The sequence below is a fragment of the Petaurus breviceps genome, unplaced genomic scaffold, assembly GCF_028583685.1.
Source record: "Petaurus breviceps papuanus isolate PSGF00001 unplaced genomic scaffold, PetGlider_PUasm1.0 90784, whole genome shotgun sequence".
Classification (NCBI taxonomy): domain Eukaryota; kingdom Metazoa; phylum Chordata; class Mammalia; order Diprotodontia; family Petauridae; genus Petaurus; species Petaurus breviceps.
In genome coordinates, this window is record NW_027187345.1 from 2,622,412 (window position 1) to 2,647,519 (window position 25,108).

The following is a 25,108-nucleotide window of genomic DNA, read 5'->3' on the forward strand; positions in this document are numbered from 1 at the left end:
ATATATATATATATATATATATATATATATATATATATATATATATAGTGTGTTTATACACACACACACACACAAACATATATATTTTTTCCCTAGCGTCAGGGTGCAGTGGAATTAGAATGAGGGAGAGAAGATGGAGAAAGAGTACTTAAACCATCCCTACCTCTTCCTTACTTGCTAAATTTGTGGAGATTTTATCTTTCTTTTTTTAATGTAATAGAGCAGATTCTCATTTTCATAAGATAATGCTAAACAGGATCTTCTGGTCCAATCTTTTCATTTTATATCCGAGGAAATTGAGGCCTTGAGAAGTAAAAATGGTTTGTCCGAAGTAGTAGCAGAGAAAGAAGACAAATCCCAAAACCTCTCTTGCCAGATCCTGTGTGCCTTCCTCTCCTCCACACTGCCTCTTACATAACTCTATGTGAATGTTCCTTTAGCACTCTATAAAATAAAAATTTGGCCCAGTCTTCAGAATTCCTTTTTTACATATCTACTGAATAGTCATTCCTTTCATTCAACAACATTCCACTCCATCCTAACATTACCAAGAGGGAAGAATAAAAGACTAATCCAGGATTAGCTTCTTCCCTGATTACTGGAGCAGACAATATTAACACTGGTGAAAATGAAAATCATTTTTTCATGATTCTAGACCCCTAAGTTTACTCATTTTTCCCCCAATGATACCTGGATGTGTGATAATGGCTTTCATTTTCATGTTAATTTGAAGGCAATAGGCAGAGGTGTTTTTTTTTCCTTAATGTACTATAAAATGACAACAAATCAAACCAAATTGCAAAATCCAGTATGCTACAGTTATGTATAGGATATGCTCATATAATTTGGATTTCTTCATTACTGCAAAAGGCAATGATAAAGCATTTATTCATTCACAGAACGTGTGTTATGCGTATGGCCCTCTGCTAGGTTCAAAAACAGGAAGGATTAGACAACAGGTCCATAGGATTTACTTAGCAGCAAGATGCAGGGAGCAGGTTTTTTTCTTTTCTGTTATCTATGAGCAGTAGTCCAAGAGAGAACTTTAATTTTTATATCTGAATTATGCCACAGGATATGTTATATAAACATGGTATGTTTGGGAGCTCCCAAAGGCATAAAACTAGAAGGAACTTAAGGATCATTTAATTCAACCTCCTTATTTTTTAACACATAAAAATCTGAATCCCCAGTAGACTAAGTGACTTGCCCAAGGTTGCACAGCTAAACTAACCAGTGTCAGTTTAATAATAAGTAGACTCGAAAAATACTTTTTTTCTCTAATTACAAATATTGGAGAGAGTTTTACATTCTAATCATCCCAATTCTAGATTTCTAACTGTTTTTGCTATATTTTTAACTATTTGCCTTACTAAAGTATCTAAAACAAATTACCTTAGGTATAAACAACCATCAATATGCAATTCCTATACTAAAACAGTGCTGGAACAGATGTTTTTCTTTCTAGAGAGGAATTTATTAACCACAAAGAACTTGCCCAAGACCACCCATCTCATTTGAATGAGGTATCTGTGCTGGAATTCAAGTGAGAGGCCAGCATTTACTTAGGAAACCAAACAACCCACATCAAATATTCTTTCTAATTGTGTAAATACTAAATTGATTCAGTTTGTCAAAGTCAACTAATACCGTTTTTAAAGTGAGCTCAAAATGTTTCAGGTCCCAGGAGAAAAATGACTTTGGAAGGCTTTCCTTTGAAAATGATGGAAGACAGGGATAGAGTGTGGACTTTTAAATATTCATGGTTAGTCACAAAGAGGGTCTTGTCCAGATGCTGAGGCAGAGGGGAGTGGAAGCTTCTGAAAAGGGGATTCATCCACGGAACAAAAGCATCAACCTCTGCCCTTATTAAAGTACCATGGGATTTTTTTTTTTTAAAGACCATTCTTTTAACAGATGGGATCCCAGTTGTACATCTTATCTTCAGGAAAGTACCTCCATCCAAAAGCTATGATTGAATAGTAAGCACTTAGTCTGTAGCAATAATAAGAATGAAATACATTTATCCCTCCCCCGCCCCCAGAAAGGAGACCCCCACAATCTCCTATTAAGTATTTGGCTGTTTAATTCAAACTCTCTCAATGTCGAGTTCAATTTCATGAGCTCCAGGGTTTGTTATCTACAATCCGAATTTCATGTGTTGGTGAAAATTTTTCAAAGGTACTGCTGGTAATTGTAGCCTTATTGCTAACACCAACTTGCACGTGAAGCTTTTCTGAATTCTCCCTTTTAATCTACTTCGTATTTCTTGCATTTATGTATCTATTCTGTATATGCTTGTATACAGCCTTGCTGTCTCCTACATGACAAAGCAAGTTCTTTGCAAGTAAGAATCTTTTTTTTCAGTTACTGTTTTTGTATCTCCAGTGCTCAGGGGGTTGCATCTCTATTTCTAGTATTTTACAATTTTTTTTTTTTACAATTTTATTTTGCAATTATTTTACGATTTTACTAGTCAGTCTGGGCATGTCATATTCCCATGATAACAGCTACTGGGGAGATGGAGGTAGTGAGATCTTTAATTTCAAGAGATCTTAGGTAGACTATGCCAGTTGGGTTTGGCATTAATTTGGTGAGTCCCTAAAAGTGGGGGCCACTAGACTGCCTAAAGAAGAGAGAACTGGCCTAGGTCACAAACAGAGCAGGTCAAAGCTTCCATGCCGATTGGCAGTGGGATTGGGCTCATGAGTATCCCCTGCATTTTTGGCCTCGGTGAGATGAGGTGAATCAGTTCTTAGTAAAAAAAAAAAAATGTAAAAAGCCACACTGGTTAGAGAATTACTTTAACAAGAAACAAATAAAAAGAAAGGGAACAGTACATTGCTCTAGTCACTTGGTTGATAGCCTTACCTGCTTTTCTATTTCATACTGCATAGAAAATGGACTCTGATCATGGATCTTGACAGAAACAAAATCTTATTTAAAACTTGGGCACATTATTCATCTTTCCACATGAAAGGAATGAATGCCCCTATCCCTTACTTAAGATTAGCCCATATGGCAGGGCACTTATTAAAAAATAACCTAGCATTCAGAAATCAGTAAGTCTCTTCCTACCTGCCCCTATTACCACAGAGAATCCTAACTATATTTCCTGAACTACACAGCTCCATAGCATTTACATGGCAGCTTAGAGGAGGAAAAAGAAGAAGGAAAAGGTGTATTTGTGACAGCTCTCCCTTACTATATCCAGAATCTTCTCATCATTTGATAATACGAGGAGTCCCCAGGCCCTGCAGATTTAGATTTTAATGTTCCTGTAATAACAAATTTTTGTCTTAGTGAGAAAAAGGCCCAGGCGAGACCACTGTATTAGAATTTAGCCTAAAATCTGCTGTCCTTTGCATTACAATAGTGTTACTAATTTACGAGCTCTGAGTAGAGTTTCCAGGAATACTGATGGTTTTTCAGTGACCCATCCATGTTACCACACTCAATTTCTCTTGGGACTAACAACAATCAATCATTCAGTGACTACTATAGGGAGATCACTGTGTTGGATGCTGGGAGAGGTACAAAGTTTAGAGATGACATGGTCCTTGTCCTTGTGGGACTGATAGTTTTGTAGAGAACGGGGGAAAGTACCGTTCAAAGTCAGGAATTGGAGGGATGTTTGGGGGATTGGTGATGCCTTCATGGGGAATTTAGCTTCGATGTTGGGCTTTAAAGGTTGGTCAGGTGAAGAGGGAGAAAGATGTTTCAGGAATATTGAAAGAGAGCAGGCCACTGGCTACTGCATGGAATGTATGGAGGTCAGTAATATTATATAAGGCTAGAAAATTAGGATAGGTGGTGCTGGATTGTTGAAAGCTTTGAATACCAGGACAAGGAGTTTGCATAGGGGAGGAAATAGGGAGCCACTAATGAGGTTTTTGAGCAGAAGAATGACATGCTCATCACACCCATAACAGGAAGGATTTTTCTGGAAGTAGTATGAAGGCCAGACTGGGTTAGACCACATCTGGAGTGCTGTGTTGAGTTCTTGGCACCATTTTAGGTAGAATTTTGAGAAGCTAGAGAGAATCCAGAGGAGGACAGACACAATGAAGAAGGACTTTCAGTTTGTGTCAAATAAGGGCAAGTTGAAGAAACTGGGAGTGTTTAGCCTGAAGAAGAGAAGACTCAGGTGGGACCATGACAAATATCTTCAAGTGCATAAAAAGGTGACATGTGGAAGAGAGATTATGCTAGTTCTGTCTGGGTTTAGGAGGCAGAACTAGAAGCAGTGAGTGAAGAATGGATGCAATAGAGGCAAATTTAAGTGTGATCTAAGGAACAATTTCTTAGGTGCAGTGGGCTTTCCTAGGAGATAATGCATTCTTCCCTGGCAGAGTTTTTCAAGCAGTCTATATGACTTCTTGTTGGCTACATTCTAGAGGAAATTATTTTTCAGATATGGGTTGAGATTACCACTAATGTCCCTTCAAAGTCTGAAATCCTGTAATTTTGTAATTCTTAAGGAAATCAAATAAAAGGCTTATACAGACACACAGCAGAACCAAGTGTATAATTATTCAGTGTGAGATTGTTAAATGCCTCTGTTTTATATCAAGGCACTGTAAATTTAAATTTTTATGTCTGTGTCCAAGCCCACTAATAAATTCATTAATCCCAAATGTATAGTTTCTGGAGTAGTGATGGGGGATAAACTTTAGAAAGATGAACTTCTTGTTTTCAAGGATAGAACTATGATAGAAAATAAACGACTAACAGCAAAAAAAAAATGAGAATTTCCATTTTTATTATGAAGGTCCAAAGTGACAGCATACTGTGAAAGTTTTAGGTTCTCATTGATCAGATTTCAAGAGACCACAGACTACAGCATTCCAAGCACTTTAATTTTTGACAGAGCAAAAAAACAAAATGATAAAGATGGTATTTTTTTTCAAGAGTAGAATGTGTGTGTGTGTGTGTGTGTGTATGTGTGTGGGGGTTGTTTTCTGCAGGTATTCAACAGACAAAATGAATACTGATGATGTCAGAAACCCCTAATACTCATTTAGACACTCATAGGAAACTGTTGTATCTCTTAGCTGCAAATGAAGTTAATAATGAACATACTTGTAAAGTATGTATACTAAATAATGTATTATGTTGATTTGTCATCATTGCTTTCTTTTCCCACAGTGCTTCTCAGTCTTTACCCATATCTCCTGGCTTCAGCTAACAAGAAATGATGGTCTGAAATAAATATCAAAAAGACTATGTTGAATCCTGCAATTGTTTTTCCCAACTGTATATTTCATGAAAGCATAAGACATTGATGAGTTGGGGGAAATCTAAGAAAGACACTAATATTTAATGGGTCATAGCCACTACTCAGGAACTGCACAGTCTACACATGCTGTGTTCAATTAAAGGATTTGGTTTACTAAAATCATTGTTGTAACAACATTCTTGTTGCAAACAAAATAGGACCTTTTTTTCCCTGAAGTTTCTCTTGTAACCTGTCCTTTCAACTACACATTTGCGGCGGTGTTACAAATAAGAGTTAGTTGCAGTTTGTACCCCAATATATTCTGGGCCTGCAGAATCATGTCTCTTACAGATGCAACTTGGTTCATCTGAGTGATCCTCAAAAGAACAAATATGAACTAGAAACTCATAGAGTTTGTGCTTAAAATTTATAAAATTAAACCTGCTCCAAACAGGTAATACAGGGAGGCATGCTTGCAATCTCTGGATTCAATCAGAAACAATGCATAAAAAAGCACAGAGCCTTCTCAACATGTAACGATGGGTTCCTTTTAACGCTTCATTAAACAAGATCCGATGTGATGCACATTAGAACTTTGAAGCACGTCTCACTTAATTCTACAAGGCCTGGGACACAGGACGATGCCAGAACTTCATTCATCATCTTGCCTGTTGACAAAAGGAACAATAACTGGTCATCACTGGTCAATGGAATGCCTTCTCCTAGTTATTTTCCCCCAAGAAAAGAGGTGTCAACACAACAGCAAATGTTTCAGTGCTCTATTTGTTCTTGCATTGTAAAATTGCTGCTTTTCACATTCATTTGTACATTCAACTAACAGTTATTTAGAACCTACTATATGCAATGCACTGGGGGAGACACAAAGAAAAATAAGATGGTCTCTGCCCACAAGGGGCTTACAATCTATCAAGGCAACTTTTCTCTTCCTACTTCAATAGGAATATCATGTTATACTATGATCACTGCTTTACCTACTGAAATTCCTTCCTCTATAGTTAACAACGTGCATACACTTCTCTATCTATTCTGATACGGTTTCCCTATTGGCCTGCCTAACTCTAGACTCTGATAATATGCAAAGAGCAGGCATAACACAATGGTACAGGAAGCTGATCTACTTTGACAATATCCCAAGGACCACCTGTAGGAATGATAGAGTAACGCTTCCCCCTGCACCATATACATTCAATCTGGGGCATCTACCTCTATACAGTATATTTCCTTATACTGACATCATATTGGAGAGCTAACATTTCAAAGAGGTTCAAAAATAGTCATAAAATGTTTCTAATATTTTTTGTTGTTCAGTTGAATCCAACTCTTCCTGATCCTGAGGACCATAGCATGGCAACATTATCCATGGGGTTTTCTTGGCAAAGATAGCAGAGTGGTTTGCCATTTTCTTCTCCAATGGATTAAGGCAAACAGAGGTTAAGGGACTTGCCTAGGGACATACTGCTAGTAAATATCTGAGGCCAGATTCAAACTCATATTTTCCTGACTCCAGGCATAACACTTTATCTGGTCAGCCACCTAGCTGTCTCCTAAGCAAAGAGAGGCTAAGTAACTTGCCCAGGGTCACAGAGCTAGTAAATGTCTGAGGCCAGATCTGAACTCAGGCTCAGCATTCTTACCTAATGAGCCACCTAGTTGTCTCAAAGTCTAAAAGTCTTTCTCTTAAATCAAAGTGAAAAAAAAATAGATTTGGCTATTAAAATTTAAAAGCCTAATATTCTTTCTGTTATTTTTCACATCTTATTACATAACAATCAAACAGCTTAATGCAGTTTAATTTATTCCCACTGTCCATATTATATTTTTGCTACAAGACCTAGGAAGCATTCTTTTTTTTTTGGTGGGGGGAAGGGAAACTACATTTATGTTTTCTCAAATGAGTAGCTACATAATAGCTACAAAATATATTAAAAAGAAACAACATAGAGCATGATTTTTTTTTTTGTTTTTTGGAGGTGGAAAGGCAGGGCAAATGAGGTTAAGTGACTTGCCCAAGGTCACACAGCTAGTAAGTGTGTCCAATGCCTGAGGCCACACTTGAACTCAGGTTCTCCTGACTCCTGGGCCAGTGCTCTATTCACTGTGCCATCTAACTGCCCCCAAGCATGATTTTTGAAAGCATATATAATCCTGCAATGCAATTCAAATAATTTCATAGTCTTTATGATTAGGTTTTGGGTTTTTTTTTTTTGTCTTTTGCTTTTTGGAGGGCATATTGGGGTTAAGTAACTTGCCCAAGGTCACACGGCTAGTGTGTGTGTGTGTGTGTGTGTGTGTGTGTGTGTGTGTGTTAAGTGTCCGAGGCCGGATCCGAACTCTGGTCCTCCTGGCTCCAGGACCGAGCCTCTACTCACTGCACCACCTAGCTGCCCCATGATTAGTTTTTTGATACAAAGCAGTCTCTCAGGCCACATCTGCATAATTTCAAACTTCTTAGGAGAGTGAAAACTATCTCTCAATAAAATAGAATCATATTTAGCACTAGAAGGGACTTAAAGAGGTCATCTAATCCAACCTTTTCATTTTACAGAAGAGGAAACTGAGGCCTATGCTTCAAGATAAAGAAATCTGTCTTCTGACCAACTGGTTCATTTCAGGATCATTATAGAATGTTATTAATATCATGGTTGCTGAAGTGATTGTACTTTACAAAATGGTACTTGTGAGACACAGAGAGTTAGCAGGGCTTCCACAGACTAGTAAAGTGCAAGCAGGGAGTAACTGAAATATGGACTGATTTCTGACTGCAGAGGCTAGGTTGGTGTGGATGAGCTATGATATACGTCACTGAAGGGGGCTGCCTACAGAATGATGACAGATTTTCTTGAGTATTGAATAACTAGAAAATGACAAGCCACAGCAACTGGAGGCCTGTCATAGCAATTGGGTTACTTCCCTATTTCTTTCTAACATTATGTCTAAAAAGATGCCAAACACAACTCACTAATTCAGTCAACGCAAATGTTTCAAAAATTAGACAGACTAGTTGTCATTTAGCCAAGAACACGAGTGCATTTTTTACTGGTTGTTTTGGCATTGTATCAGCCTAGCCTTTGTGAATGGTGTGAGTGATAGCCCACCCCACCCCATAACCAAGCAAAATAAGTACAAAGAAATTTGGCATTTAATCCAGATTATTCCAAAGTTATTGCCAAACCTTTTACTCTTCAAATGTTGATTATTTAAAAGAAAGAGACCAGAAAATCCACTAGTTTGATTCTGTAAATTTGTAATACTGTACTTGAAGATCTGTTCTTAAATTTGGGCAAAGAATAGACCATATTGCAGCACTGATTGTAGTGAATGCCCTTGGGAAATCAACATTTTGTTACAAAGGCAAAGAGTCCAAGATGGAAAAATCAATTAAGAAAAGAAAAACTTAGATTTACTCAGATAGGACCATATAAAATGAGATACATACACTCAATATTAATTAAATTTGTATTTCTCCTACATGCCAACTAAGACAAATGCTTTGATGCAAGAACTTAAAAAAAAAAGATGCTTCATCTGGGATAATTATGGTAATAGAAATTAGGAATGGAATTATGGTAATTTAACACTTCTGCTCTGGCAGGCATTTTTAAGAACCTGATTTCTGGGCCTGCTTAGTATTACTAATAACTACCTGCTAATTAGTGCTATTTGACAGAAGGGCTGAAAATGAATACAAATGTATCATTAGATATGACAAAGTTGTGAAATGACCATCAAATACTAGAGAAACCCTAGGAGCAAGGAACATAAATATATGTTGAATGGACAAGTTCAATGTTCAAAATATGACATTTACTTAGCTGTTAAAATGAACTCACTATTATTTGTTAAACTGCTGAATTCTCTATTGTCCACAAAGCACTTGTGGCTCATTTAGAATTATCAACTCTATGCTGTACCACTGTGCTAAGATTTGACATGTGCTATAGTGTTCCTTCTTAGGAATTAACTGTTAAAGAAGTAAATTCTAATTTAAGAATTAAATACACCCGAATGCTCCAAAGTCTAGGCAGAGGAGAGGGAGCAAGGTCTAGAAAAAGGAATGCTGGATGGAGAGAAATCTAGTCTTTCACAATATAACTACTATGGAAATGTTTTGTGTAACTACACACGTACAACCTATATTGAATTGTTTGTCTTCCGGGGTGGAGGGGGTGGAGGGGAGGGAGGAAGGGGGTTAGGTGAGGAGGGAAGAAGGAAAGAATATGGAAATCAAAGTTTTAAAAACAAATGTTAAAAAAAAATTTAGTTTTGTTTTTTTACATGCAACTAGGAAATAAGATATACAGGCACTGGGGTATAGAAATCTATCTTGCCCTCCTAGAAAGTTGGGGGGTAGGGGTGGCAGAGGATATAACAGAGAACAGACGGGGGAAGGGCTATTCAGTAGGCTCACTATCTTGGGGTAGTGGGTAGGGGAAGATGGGGAGAAAATTTGTAACTCAAAATCTTGTGGAAATGAATGTTGAAGACTAAAAGTAAATTTAAAAAAAAGGACCACTAGCCTTGAAGTCAGAAGGTTTGGCTTAAAATTCCATCTCTGCCACTTGGTAGCTCTATGACTGAAATTGTCATTCAACCTATGGAAACTTGCTTCCTCATCTCCAAAATGGTCACAGTAATCCTTGAACAACAGGGCTCTTTTGAAGACCAAAGGAAACAATACATATAGAATATTATGTATGTATGCATTGTTAGTATTATAAACACCTTACCTAAATCTTACAGGAGGTAGGAAGAGAATCCCCTCAGAGTTCCCAGGATGGGAAAACAATCTCTTAAGAAGTTTTGTCACTTGCCACAATGAAAGCGTTCTTAAATTTTTTTTGATGCCCTCATTCTCAAAACACTTCTTCAAATTTTCTCCATCCCACTTCCCTCTCCCAAGCCTAACAGCCTATGCTGAGTGAGAAGAATTGCCACCAATGATCCATAGAGAGAAGGAAAATGGTACAATTATACTTCAACATGGTCAAAACACTTTCTTTCCAGGAACAGGACATTGAAAAGCCACACATATCCCAGCTCTGATCCTTTCAGGGGAAAACATATATATACACATATAAAACTATATACATATATACACACCTACATAAAAACATACATACACATGTAAACATTATAAATGTATGTGCGTATATATCATAGAAGCTGACATATATAGCACTTTACAGACATCATCTCTTTTGATCCTCACCACAAATCTGGGAGGTAGATGTATATACTCTCTAAGGAGTAGCTGTTGAGGGGCTCAAATTGCCCTGATAACCCTTGCAAAGATTTCTGATGCACAGAGGAAGACAGATTCTTCACCAGCCCTGGATAGGGGAAGAGGCAGGGAGGAAAAGGTCATTTAAGTAGTCTTTACATGCCCTTAAGGCAGTCCTCTTTCCCAGTCGGGAAACTTCATTTAGAAACGAAATAAAGTAGAATTCTATGAATTCATTAATCTTCTTAGTGTCTTAAAACATATATTTTTAGGAAAGGTCATTTGTGCAAAATGGCCTTATGACATCTAGACAATTGACAATGTAACCTCAACTGCATTGAGGGACTTACAGTGGAACCCTAGGGCTAAGTGCAAATGCATTTTACATGAGTGTGTACATTAGAAATTGTTATTTTTAGTGTTAAGGTTAAAAGGCCTGGCTTTTGAGTTTCCAGGGAGGCCACAGGCAGTACAAAATTAATGAAGTGGTCTCCACAACCTACTATATTAATATTTATTTTTAAGGTATCTATCATAATGTAGAATGCATATATCTAAAGAAACTCATTATTTTTTGGAAAAGTAGAATGAAATCCTTAAGATCAAAGTTATAGCACAATAATTTTAATAGGCTGCTTTCCAAGGACTTTTAAAGTTTCTTAACTTGGGCATAAATTTCACAGCATTGCCCCTGCTTTGTACAACAGCTGTGGTCTGGAAAAGCTCTGTTTAAATTCTATCACAGTATTTAGAGCTGAAAGGTACTTTTAGAGATTATTTAGTACAACCCCTTCATTTTACAGATGAGAAAAATGAGGCCAAGGAATGGGAAGGAACTGGACCAAGAAAGAGAGGAAGAACCAGGATTCAAATCCAGGTCTTTTTATGTCCAAATCCATGTTCTATCCACTTCATCACACTGCTATTTCAGATATGTAAGGAAAAGATGTTTAATTCCTTTTAATAAAGAAATTACAATATTATATTAATTCTTTTGTAAAAGATCCACTTGTAAATAAAAAATCATCACATTTATCTGCTGGGGACAAATTTAGATTATCATCAGCAACAGGAGGCTTGGGGAGCCCTCCTGGAAAAAGTGGAATTTGAGTTAAGTCTTTAAGGAAATCAAAGAACTAAGAGGCAGATGTGGGGTGGGCAGAGCATTCCAGGAGAGGGGAGCAGCCAGTGTGGAGATGGAAGATGGAAGATGGGGAGCGTGTGAGCAGAATGCAGATTAGCCAGTGTGGCTGAAATCTAGAGGTTGTAGAGGACAATACAGTATAAGGTAACTGGAAAGGTAGGAAGGGGTCAGATTATGAAGAGCTTTAAATGCCGAATAAAGGTGTTTCTATTTCACTTTGGAATAGGGAACCACTGGAGCTCGGTGTGGGGAAGAGAGTAACTCAGCCAGACTGTTGAAGTTTTTTTTTTTTTTTTAGTTGTGCCCAGCTCTTCATGACCCCATTTGGGTCTCCTACATCACAGTGCCTTTTTTAGGCCAAACTGAACATCTATGGTCTGGCTACCATCAATCAGTCATTCAGTCAGGAAGCATTTATCAAGCCCCTACTATATGCTAAGGGGGGTCATCTTCAGTCGTGGTGATCTATATCTTACCACTGGACCTAGATGACTCCAGAAGAGAGAGTGAAATTGGTGATTTTGCACAGCTTTGATCTCACTTAAATCCAGTTCACTTGCAAGTCATGACATCTCCTTCCTGATGTCATGGTCCTTTCGAGAATGAAGGACAAACAATAATAGCTGAGTGTAATGGAGGCATGTTGTATCTGAAGTCAAGCAGACTTGGATTAAAGTCTTGCCTCTGATATAAACTAACTATGTGACCACGGACAGGCCACTTAATCTCCCCAAGTCTTAGTTTTATCATTTGTAAAGTGAAGATAAATAATATCTGTAGTATAATACTTACCTCACAAGTTTGTTGGATGGATAATGATAGATAATGCTATTTCATTGATTATGTATATAACTGATAAAGGATAATGGAACTCTTTCTGGAAATGCATGCTTGTAAACTTGACGTGGGGTTGTCAGACATTTGTAAATAGGGGCATTTGAAGTCTCAAAGTTTAAGAGACTGACAGTTGGGAGAGGATATTGTTAGCTCCAGAAGTCTTCAAGTGCTTTGCCCTCTAGCTAAATTTACTGATTTTTTTTTAAAGTCAAATTCAAGCATCATCTGAGAGCAGCAGAATATGACAGAAAGAAAACAGAATCTGGATTCGGGAGACATAGATTTGTATCTCTTATTAGTTGAGTGATGCCACTTGATCTCTAGGACTCTCAACTTTCTCACCTATCAAACAGGGATCATAAAAGACAAACTACCCGTTTCACAGAGATATTATGAGGAAAAGTGTTGTATAACTTGTAAAGCACAATAAATGTGAGCAATTATCATCTCCTTCCTGAAGCCTTTGGACCGTATTTCAATGCACTGTAAGGCTCTCTCCTCTGCAGTCAGCACCACAGTCCAGTTCACAAATCTGGCAATTAATCATTGTACGTGAATGATTGTGACATATCGCTGATTATTGCCTTGGCATTTCAATCTTATGTTATTATTCCATTTTTCAAGTATGTATGTTTGGTCTCCATAACTAGATCATAAAGTGGATAGAGGAGGTGGTTTTTAGGCTTTAAAATCCTATGATCCAATAATAAAATTGCATTTAGAAGATATTTTGGCCTATTTATTTGGCCTATACTTAAAATTTTTGCCTATTTACTGGTTTTTTGTTTTGTTTTTTAGTGGGAGGGGGTGGAGAGAAGAGAACACTGTTCTATGAGAAAATTCACATCAGGACCCAACATACTGCTTCATTCTAGAAGTAACTGTCTACTTAGCAAGGCAGAGTGGAAGGTAGTGAGGATGAATTATGAATTCGGCTGGGCCCTAGCTTAAATGCTTGCTAAGTTTAGGAGGACCAATCAATAACATAACAGGCCCAAGTGTACCACTTTTGTACTAAGGATATAAGTCACAGTGATTTTACCTTTGGAATGGGGATTAACTACATAGCTTATGCAATTCTGAACTTTTCCCCAGCCTTTCTAGAGAGATTTGCTATTCATTCTCTAAATTAATCAGTATAAATTAATGCAGTTGTTAGTTCTCCCCCTGCCCCAAAGTTACTCTGTATTCACTTGGGATTTATTTCATATTGTGCTGTCTTTGTATATGTTATAGGCTGTCCCCTCCCCTTAGGAGACTGACTGTAGGTTGCTTGGCCAGGCCCTACAACTCCAAATTCAGTGTTCTTCCCATAACATCATATTAGGGTTCTTAGGCTTCTTTCCCTCCTCCACTTTTGTTTTAAAATTGCTCACACCTGCTGTTTTGTTTTGGATATCTTTCTGCTTCAGTCTTTTTAAAGGCAGTTGAAATTTGGTTGTAGAAGTACTATTGTAATAAAATACAGTGCATTTCACTTAGACAGGAGTTCTCAACATGGGATGGGTTAACTCATTTATTTTTAGTATTTGGAGTTTTCTTTTGAAATTCTTTGTATTTTATTTTATGTCCTCAAAAACATTATTCTGAGAAGGGGCCCACTGGCTTTACTAGATCTCTAAGCTGGTTTATGATACAAAACTGGTAAAAAAAAAAAAACTCTTTATCTAGAATAAGGTTCAAAAGGTGAGGTGTGAACATCATCTGTGAAAATGTCTCAATTGCCAAAGGTTTAAAGATTTCCCTTCCTATAGCCTTATGAGAACTTCACAACTAAAAATCCTTTTGATTTCTACCACTCATCTGCTGTCAGGTCACCTGAAACACCAATAAGGTGTTGCTTCTGAGAATCTGTCCAATGTACATCTTATACTTACACAGTATAACATGATTTTAAATTGAAACACTATAAGGCAACATACAGCAGTGAATAAAATTATAACTATGCAAAAAACATGGTGGAGTGGGGAAAATAGCTATCATGTGAAGTAAAAGGACCTAGATTCAAATCCTCACTCCACTATTTCATGTCCTTGGTGATCCTGGGGAAGTCATTTCATCTCTGTAGGCCTCAGTTTCCTCATCTGTAAAATGAGGGAGTTGGACTAGTTGAACCCTAAGTTCTCTTCGGGTTCTAAATCATTTAAGCATTATTAGCAGCAACAGAACTTTTAAAAAGTGGCCTCTGTTTTCAGGAACACCAACACCTACAAATAAATGCACAATAGCATGAGACATATCCACCATCTTTGAGAAATCTCAAATGTGTTATCAATCATTCTACTGGGATTGCTTATGGAAAAGAAGAGTTTCCTTTAAAAAAGGAAGGGATTCTGGAAGGAGCTAGATAACAATATTTTTCTACAATGGCTCTACCCTTTGAAAATCACCAAATAATACCATTTCTGTTTCTTAATTTCCTACTAATGCTACCAAAATCTTTAGTCCTGGAAAATCTTTAGCCTTGATATAGTTCTCTGTCTGTCTGTCTCTCTTCCCCCTCCCTTCAACTGCTACAAATCAGGGCTTCATTTACTGTTTTACTGATTTTCAGACTTAAAAAGGAGATGAGCAAAATATCACTGATGCAAAGATTTTCTAAACTTGGGTCTGCTGATGTTTCCAGACTTTTCTCACACCACTGCTATTATACAGATTCATTGCTCCAGACATATTAGCATGTCCATCCACTGCCCTTTCTTGACTGTCTGAAAACCATATGAGAAAAACAGTGACTGGTCAGTAACGTACAAGGCACATCTCTACCTAGTTAATTTTTTTTCAGTACATAATAGGTATTAAATAAATGCTTGTTGACAACTTTTTTTTTTCAGATCAATTTCCTGGTGGTCTCACCTGAACCCTAAGCTTACATGTAAATCTTTAGTATTCAAGATGTCTATTCTTCCATAACATCATTAGTTCTACTATATCCATGAAGCCTCCTATCATTCAAAAAGCTAACTTGCCTATGTGGAAATCATCAAATGAGGCTAAAAGCCTGTACCTCTGACATGAGTCCATGTTACTTCACTATATACTGAAGATTTAGAACTGCTTATTTTTCATTAAGTTAGATTTCATTATTTCAGATGATTTAATTCTAAATAATTTTCTAGACCCATCACAGGTTTTAGACTCTTTTGATTTATAAAGTGCCTTTTTACTACTAAACTAAACCCCTTTACAAATCACTTTTCCTACAAGGCTCTCCTCACCCCCGTAACTGGCAACCACAGGACTATACTTCCATATGATCATTTATTTCTTATTTCAAGAGGAAGAAATGTTAAAATTGTAGTATGGTAATATATTGGGACTCACTCTCTATTTTTCCCTTTATATATAACTCCAAAATAATAACAAAATAATGATTTAAAAATCATTCTCGTTCAGAGGCTGGTCTGATCTCTTCTTTTCACCCTCCTCACCCTGTTTGTTTTCAAATCTGTTTCAGACTTCTAATACATCTCTGATGTTTCCCAAACTGTCTAGGCAATTTTCTCTTTAAAAACATCATAAAATGTTGGTACTGAATACAGACAAACTGAGACCAATATGATCATTTGGCACCCATATAGCTCTTTGTGTTTTCAAAATACTTGGCATTCATTTAAATTTCTCTTCTTAGTTCAGAAAGCCAGGCTGTTGTGCTCAGTTTTTTAAAAGATTACCCTGTTGTTAAAAGTATATATTCTTCGAATTTCTTTTCCAGCAGTGTGGTAGGTTTGTCTAGTGCCATCTGCACTCTCTTGCGACATCTCCTTTGGTAAAATGGAACAAATTTTCCAGAAAGCTGTCCAGAGCTGAAGAGTCCCTATGGTTTACAGAACAGAGTTTTTTCTTTGTGTAAAGCTATGTAACAGTTCCATACATCCTATCTCTGATTCTGCCCTCATTAACACTATTATTTAACTAAGCAAGCTAATGGCCACACAAAATCAAATAAAGAAATAAGTTAGCATTAGATCTCAGGTATCTAGAACATTCCAGCCACTCCCAGACACCTAGGGAACATCTAAGTACATGATCAATCAGGATATGCCTGTGAACTACAGGGTTCAGATAGCTGCTTTGCCAAATACATGTCAAACAGAGACATCTAATGTCCACTTCAGTGTATGTACTCAGGTCTCCTTTATCTCTGAACCAAGTTAGAACTTGTATGTGCTTTTAGAAGGTCTTCAGACCACCTGATATCTGGGCAAAGTCCAAAACCATCCTGGAGTCTGGGACAGGGGTGGTCCTCTCCCACTATTTTCCTCTGATAAGTTTTCATGGAGGCATACCCAAAAGCCAGGCTATGTGTCGGTGTTGTGTACTTAATGAAATGAAATTCAGCACAATATTGTAGAAAGACTGTGGACTTAGAGGCGCAAAGACTTGGATTTGAATTCCATTTGACACACAACAGCTCTGTGACCCTGAAACCCTGAAATAGTTAATGACTTCTCTGGATATTAGTTTCTTCTTTAAAATGAGCAAGTTGAGTTTGAAGATCTCTAAGGCCCCTTCCAACTCTAAATATGAAGTCCCATGACCAAGTCACCACTTCTTGGAAGGTAAAATTGTTCACTTGGACCTGACAGCCTTTGTAATTTTAGTTTCTTTGCTGGACTGATAAGGACTATCTCTATGCTCACATATTCAATAAAATATAAGTATATGTAAGTATTTATGTATGATAGAATCAGAGTTGAATTTATGGGAAAAAAAAAGTTTGGGATTTCAAAATTCTTCCGGCTCAGTTTCCTTTTCGTGTTGATATTGGAACCAAGGAATTCTAACCTTTGAAAATTGTATTTTTTCTAGGGAAATTAAACATTTCTGAATGAGATATCTCTTTCAAAAGAACTCTTCAAATATTATCTCAAGTGAACTCAATTCACTATTTTCAATTAAACAACATAAAATCATTTAGAAGCACAATTTTATATGACCTCAGTGAGCAATAGTAGCTCTTGCTGCTATTCAACAATCCTTCTCTATCCTTATTAACTCCACATCATTACCTGCAGCAACTGTTTTAAACCCTTTACTCTCTCCTTTTGCCCCCAACAGCATCATGCTCACCTCACTCACTGGGAGCAGATGCCTGAGTTCTTACTTCCCTTGAATGATTAAGGCCATGCATACGAGCTCCCTCAGTCACACAGGTAACTGTGCTGGGCTCTCTTCTCTTCTCCTTCTATACTATTTCACTTGGCAATCCCATCAGCTTCCATGGATTCAGTTATTATTTCCACTCAGATAATTCTCAGATTGTCTGACCAGCCCTAACTTCTCTCCTGAGCGCCAGTCTCACGTCTCCAACTGCCAATGGACATCTCAGATGTCTCATGGAAATACTAAATTCAACATGTGGAAAACTGAACTCATCCCTATTACTCTTGCAGGGACCATTTAGTCACCCAGGCTCTGAACCTAGATGTCATCCTCAATTCCTCCTATATCCAATTAGATCCCACATCCTGGCATTCCTACCTTTGTAACATCTCATATGCTTCCTTCTTTCCTCTGACATTGTACTTAACCCATTGCATCCCTTATCACATCATACCAACACTATTTGCAATAGTTTGCTGGTTTGCCTCCCTGCCTCACCTCCTCATTCCACTCCAGTCCGGATATCAAATTTTCCCTAAGCACAGGACTGATCGTGCCACCCTGCTATTCAATAAACTTCAATGGATATTTTTTACCTCTACCATTAAATATAAACTACTCTGTTTGGCTTATAAGGTCCTTCATTACTTGCCCCCATCCCTACCTTTTCAGTCTTCTTATACCTAATACCCTCCCACATACTCAGGTCCAGAGACACTGGCCTCCTTGCTTTCTTCAAACAAAACAATCCATCTATGGATCCTGGGCATTCTTTCACTGGCTGTCCTCCATACATGGAATGTTTTTCCTTCTCATATCTACCTGCTGACTTCCTTCAAGTCCTGTCTTCTGCAAGAAGCCTTTCTAAGTCCTCCTTAATCTTAGTGCCTTCTCTGTGAGACTATCTCCAAATGATCCGGTATATATCTTGCTTGTAAATAGCTGTTTTCATGTTATCTCATCTCTCCTGTTAGATTCTTAGCTCCTTGATAACAAGGACTGTTTTTGCCTTTCTTTGTATCATGGGCATTTTAGTACAGAGCCTGTCACCTAGGTGGTACTTAATAAATATTTGTGATTTGACTTGTTTCTCTTACATTCTTCACACTTCTCAATATTTCTCTCCTTTCCTCTCAGTTCACTTGAAAAGGAGGTATCTCTCCTCCTCATTAAAGAAAATGATTTTCCTCTGTCCAATATCCCAACCCACTTCTTCTAGGACTCCACACCAGCATGAGTCCTTCGTCTCGTGCATCTCAAATCTCTCCCTCTCAACTGGATAATTTCCATCTGCCCACAACCATTCTCGAGTCTCTATCTCAAAAAAAAAACAAAAACAAAAAACAGAACACCTGCCCCCCCCCCCAAAAAAAAAACACAGGTGGAAGGGCATCGAAAGGGGAGAACAGTGCCTGGACTTGTAATTTCAATGATTTGAGGAATTCCCAGGTGAGATATGTAAATGCAGATCCCCACCTTCTCTGACACTTATAGTCTAAGATGTTGCTTGGAACAGTGAGTGGACAAATGACTTGCTAAAGGTCTCTAAGTCTGGATGTCAGAAGCAAGACTTGTACTCAGGTCTTCCTGGAAAGTTTTCTATCAATTTTGCCATGCAGTTAATGCTTTTTAAAAACAAAAACTTCCCACAAATATTTTGGTGTTTATGTCACCCATATTTCTCAATTGTTGATATCCTTGGGGTTTACAACTAGCAAGCAGTGGGACCTCTAGGTCAAAGAGTATTGGATATAATTCTAAATTGTTATCTAGAATGGTTGGACCAATTAACATTTCCATCAGCAAAATCTTCCTGTGCTTGCCCTTTCACAACCTTCCCAATATACCAAGGAGTGGAGATGTATTGGGAAATAAATAGTGGCGACATAAGAAAAAAGAAAGCAATCAAAATTTATTTTAAAAATAAAATATATATGTGCATTTCAGTTAACCAACATCAAAGTCTATAAAAAAATTAAAAAGCCTCCTTTGTAGCCTTCTACCATTTAGATTCTACCATCTATCATTCTACCAGCTTATCTCTTTCCATCTCTTCAATGCTAAATGTCTTTAAAAAGGGGCAGACATGCTGTTCAATTTAATCCAACAAACATGTTTAAGTGCCTAAGAAGTCCAAGGTATTTTGTGCTATTGGTTGTTCTTTAGCCATTTTCACTCATTTCCAAGTCTTTATGACCCCCCCCCCCCACATTTTGGGGTTTTCTTGGAGCTGTTTGTCATTTCCTTCTCCAGGTCATTTGACAGATGAGGAAACTGAGGCAAAAAGGCTTAAATGATTTGCTTAGGATCATACAGCTGGTTAGCGTCTGAGGCCAGATTTGAACTCAGGAGAAGGAGTTTTCCTGACTCCAGGTCTGGGGGCAGGTGTTTGTGTTCCTTTGTGTTCAGCTGTTTTAGGTGCTAGGTACAAAGCTCTAATTTCTCACTATACTCTCTCTTCAGTCTTTCCTCTGCCCTTCTACAAAACTATCTTTAAGGTCACTCTTGCTAATTGACAAATTCGATGAGGACTTTTTCCCATCCTTACTGAACTCCCTATATATTCTGACCATACTCTCCTATCCAACAACAGGCTATAATATTCAAGATTTGTCTTTGAATCTTTCTACTTTCTTGGGTCTTTAATTATTAGTACAATCCAGGCATGGTTGATAGCCAATGCAAAAGCAAAAAGGCATGAAACTGAGTGCCAGGTATGAGGAACAGAAAAATATCACAAGATTCATCAACTTTATCCCATGAAAATCCCTCATATCTCACCTATGAGCTATTTATCCTTATTTGATCAGAATTTTAAGAAATTTCTTCATCTGTTTTTTTAGGACTGATTCAAAGCAGAAAAGTTGAGAAGGGGTGGAAGGATTAATGCTCAATTCAGGTGTATTGATAGCAGTATGATAGTGAACATCTTAAAAGCAAGGAACCCAGGAGACAGAAAACCCAAAAAGTAGACAAACTCAAAAAGCATCGCAGCATGGGTCATTTAGTATAGGGACAAATAGTCCTATACAACTCATTTAAGCTATCTTGGCTTATGTTTCCTCATCTATAAAAGATGGATAACAGTATTCATTGGTGCTTATTTCACATTTTTGTTGTAAAGATTAAATGAGATAATGCATGTAAAGCATCATGAAGACCCCAAAGCACTAGGATCACAGATTTCAGACCTGGGACCTCAGAGGGCATGTAGTCAGAACCTTTTATTTCACATCTGATTAAACTGAGGCCCAGAGAAGTTAAATGCTTTGTCCAAGGTTTGGGAGTAGGTAAGTGATTCAAACCCAGGGCAATTTTCTCCAAATCCAATGTTTTTTCTACCAGACCATGATTGCTTCCCTCTATATATACAGCTATTGTTATTACAATCATTACATTGCTCAAGAGCCCTGAGGAGCATCATTATTATAACACAGTGCAGCGACTGAAGTTCATAATGATGACCCTAATTCATCAAGAAAAGGTTAAATTATGTTCAGTATACTCTGGTTGAGAAGATAGGGTGGTACATTTCAAAAAAAGACTTCTTTCCAAAATGGTTCTAAATAAAATAAGCTTTTGATGCTAAGGGATAAGCTTTAATTATCTGGAAAATTTGTCTATGTGGAACAATTTGTTCTCAAGCAACATAGAATGAGACTTTATTTAATTCTTCTGCCCCCTTCCCACTTTATTTTTTTTGCCTGTTTAATGTTATTAACAGAGATGGTAAAGAATGCATCTTTATATACATATGTATATATATATGTATATACACACACATACAAAAATATACATATATGTGGGTATATACACACACATATAGATATATAATGTATACAAAACACACTTATATTCTCTTCTCAGTAACTACCTACTGTTTTAAGAGTGAACATTCCAGGAACTAATTTCCCATGTTTCTTGAATATTTGCTCCTGCTCCATAGGGGAGCCTTGAAATCTCCTGACCTTCAGTATACATTTTAGAGGAATAAACCTAGGCATCTAACTAGAAAGGAATCAACCAGATTAGGTAATCTGGACATCAATTATAATTAATTAGCTAATTAATCACAATGCTTTTGAGACGCCCATAGGCATCTGCAAAGGGCAATCTTCTTCCTACAAATTTCAAAAGTAAATGAGAAAGGAGTTTACTGGTTAATAAAAGTAATACCCTGTATGGGGGTGGGGTGGGGGGACCTAAATTCAGAGAACCCACAGACATATCATTTGAAAATGCCAAGTTCTGTCGTCACCTTTGGCCCACACAGAGATGTAGGGATCTACGCAGGTTCCGGCTTGCCCTTTAACTTCATCTAGCTCTTTTTCAAGTGTAATTGCCTTTAATTTCAACAAATGCTGCCCTGAGAGGGATAAGAACCTTTTAATGAAGTGAAACACACTGAAACTGATGCATTTTTTTCCTTTAAATAAGGTCAATCAAAACTTTCCAGAGACTGAAACTCTTCAAAGGACATTTGACCTCATATCTCCACGCCTCTCATAGAAGAACTACCAAAACTACACCCTGTGTGTTGTGTAACTAAACTCGCATAAGGCTGTGAAAGTTCTTAACAAGATTTGTGCATTGACCATATGTGATCAAGATGGTTCTCCACATGAATCCCTCCCCCTATTTATACTGTCAAGTTGCTTTTTTTTTTTTCTTGGCCTATACTCCGCTATTTTACATGGCAATCAAAATGTACATTTCTTAATGGAAAGAAAAACAATACAGCTATAAAAGGTTCCTGAAGTTTCTGAGAATCAATAATTTTAAAAAGTCCATTTACTACATTAGGATTTTTTTCTTTTCATAGAAATTAGTTTTTAAAAAGGGCAATTGCAAAAGGGAAGTTTTGTGGAATGGAGAATCCACAGAACTGAAATGTCCATTATTTGCTTATGTTTTTTAGCTTTTGAAGCTTCTCTCATGGATCAAATCTAATATACATTATTGGCAACATCATATGGTAGAAAAGAGCGCTGGATAGGGAAACAGAAACCTGGGATCAAATCCCAGATCTTCCACTAAGGGCACCTGTATGACCTTAAGCAACGTATGTAACTTCTTTGGGCCTTGGTTTCCTCAGCTCTAAGATGAGGGGTTTGGACCAGACGTCTTCTAGTTGTAAATCTGTGAGCCTATAAAATGGCACACACCAACTGGCACGTTTATACCCAAATACAAGAGTCTGTGTGGTAGCCGTTCCACTCTGTTGCATACCATGTTGTCTACTCCCCGCTGGGTTTCAGTTTCCTAGCAGGTAAAACCAATACAGGTTTGCAGGCTCTGATGATAGTCTGCTCATTCTCCCTATCATTCCTAGGTCAGGAGGTATGCAAATACTCTAAGAAGCATGGAAGTGGGCTAATTTGTGATCATTTATTAACTGCTTACTGTGTGCCAGGCACTAGCACAGTGTCGTGGGATCCCAGATTTAGAGCTAGTGAACTTTAAAAATCATTCTAGTACCACCATCTTGTTTTACAAATGAAGAAACTGAGACTCAAAGAAGTTAAGTAACTTGCCCACAGTAATACAGGTTGTAAGGAGGAGAACTGGGATTTAAACCCAAGTTCACTGGTTCCAAATTCACTATGCTATTTAGGCTTTGTCCCCACCAATGGTTCTATTAGAACACTCCCCCTTATTGATCATGTGTATTGTACAAAGTATCAAATGTATAAATTATTTAGATCACAGAACCATATTGCTGAAGGGGACCTTTAGAGATTGTACGCTAACTCATTCATTTTTCAGGTGAAGAAACTGAGTCCCAGAGAGGTAAAATGACTGGCCTGGGTTTATATAGCTAGTTAGTAAGAGAGTTAGGTAGAGAAGGAAGCCAACTAACCCAAAAAACAGATTCAGAACAAGAAACTAGGACTCCTGAGCCCCAGGCCAGTGATGTAACAAGGCAACATCACATTGTGTTTCATGCTAGCTATAACTGTTATATATAAAAAATTAATTTCAAGAAGACTCATATACTTTAAAATAATCATTTGATGCTGGTGAAAGGTTCAGTTTTGAAATCTTCCATTCATAGGATACGAAACCAAAAGTAATCTTTCTTTTTCATTTTAAAGAAAGAAAAAAGTCACATAGATCAATAGTTTAGAAGAGATGCTCTCGGCATCTGGCTAACACTCCTCCATGTTTCCAAAGTCTGCAGGGTGCATCTGTGAGCAGTAATGAGCTTCTACTGAAGATGAACCATTCTGTGACAGCAAGCTGTCCTCCAATTAGTGTTCCAAATAAAGTTTTATGCCAAGAGCCTTCATCTTCACAACAGATAGACTGAAATCCAAGACTTTCTGGGTTCCTGCCACTTACACAAAATGACTTTTTGCCTTTTACCAACCTTACAAATCCATGGTTAATGAATAGGATACAGAGAAAGGGGGTTCAATCCTATGTCAAGTTTCCAGGGAAGATGTCAGTTTTCATTAGCACTGTGATGTTTTGCCCGTCCTGGGTCTTGCCTCTAGCCTTTTCCCCCTTCAATCTTTTCTATATATAATAATGGACAAAGTTGGCAAGCATTTGAACAAATCATTCCCTTTATTGAAACATTTAAAAAAAACTGGTTCTGCATCAATTTGAAACTTCCAATCAAATATTTTAGGAACCCCAACAGCTACCTAGATCCACTTACCTTCATCTCTAATTACACTCTCCTCTCTAGTTAAGTCAAATCTTGGTTTTGCAAAACCAAATCTGGTTTTCTTAGGAATGCTCCATTTTTCTCTGCCTCCATATAGCATATGCCATCTTTATTTCAACTACCCTTTCTGTACACTTCTTTTAAAAAGCACTGTTTGTCCTCAAACTGTGTAAAGCCTATTTTTAGACAAGATACTCTGAGCCCCAAGTACATTATCTATCTACTATTCCAATGTCATATCACTTTTAATACTATAAGCTTTCATGTGTTATTAAATATTTGTCATAAAATTGAAACAATAGTTCAATCTAGAATTAATGTCTGGATGTTTTATATCATCCTTTTTCTGACAGATAAAATCTTCAGAGGATGGTATAGATAATATATACTACTGCAACTTTATGCCTAAGAAATCTAAAATAGATTGAAATAAATTCAGTAACTATTTATTAAGCATCTGCTATGAGTAAGGCATTGTGCAAAACAACGTTGGTAAGAGAAAAGTGACAAACAGTCCCTGTCCTCAAAGATCTTGGATTCTACTGGAAATATTAGAAACACAGGAAATGTAAGATTTCTGACTCAAAAATGGAACAAAGAGAGGGGGAGAAATTTCCCTGAGGTAACTGGTCAAGACTTGGTAGAAAGAGGAAAAGAATTAGGATGTAAGAGGACAAGGATGACTGCACAGGTGTGAAAGTGAGTGCCAACAGAATGGACCAAGCTATCTGTAATGAAACACAGAAGAAATGTGAGTGAGAGGAACATAGTGTATATCTAACTCCTTAGACAGTGGTGGGAGAAAAGTTGCTCCAGGGGTTGTCAGCCAGATTCTCATAAGCACCATCTAATGGCTCCTAGGATGAGGTCTAGTAGGCTAAGACTGAC

The 25,108-nt window shown here is 37.4% G+C and overlaps 1 protein-coding gene across 5 annotated transcripts in view; it reads right to left on the reverse strand.

The window, feature by feature from the left end:
• The window catches only part of SCAF8 (SR-related CTD associated factor 8), a 291,621-nt gene that overhangs the window by 71,995 nt on the left and 194,518 nt on the right, over positions 1-25,108 (reverse strand). For 2 of the 5 annotated variants that reach the window (XR_011164755.1, XM_069069622.1), the window contains one exon: positions 4,746-5,886. The exons of the other annotated variants lie outside the window; for them this stretch is intronic. The gene's annotated coding sequence lies outside the window, so the exon portion shown is untranslated. Of the gene's footprint in view, positions 1-4,745; positions 5,887-25,108 lie in introns of those variants that run through there. 5 annotated transcript variants of the gene reach the window in all.